Source organism: Primulina huaijiensis, chromosome 1, assembly GCF_012295235.1.
Source record: "Primulina huaijiensis isolate GDHJ02 chromosome 1, ASM1229523v2, whole genome shotgun sequence".
NCBI lineage: Eukaryota > Viridiplantae > Streptophyta > Magnoliopsida > Lamiales > Gesneriaceae > Primulina > Primulina huaijiensis.
In genome coordinates, this window is record NC_133306.1 from 18,455,943 (window position 1) to 18,456,306 (window position 364).

The following is a 364-nucleotide window of genomic DNA, read 5'->3' on the forward strand; positions in this document are numbered from 1 at the left end:
ATTCTCCCAATTGGCTTGCCTTATCCCATACATGTGTGGNCAGTAATTAAAAGGTATTTCAAAGAATGATGCTTCCTTATATTTTTATGGAAATAGTATGGGTTTTGAAAATTCATAGCCCCAGTCAATTGGAGCAATGACTTTTAGGATTTTGCAGGTGGAATAAGCAGGATTATTATGACTTTGGTCCAAGAAAAAGTTTTTAAACATTGCGGAGTCAGTAGTTTCCAAAATTGCTTGGTAGAAATAAGGGGTCTTATTTTCGTCCCAAGGTTTATAATATCGTCCTTTTCCAAAATATTTTTGAAGTGTTTCAAATGGATCTTTTTCATGGAATCCTAGTTCAACATGTATTATAGTTTGC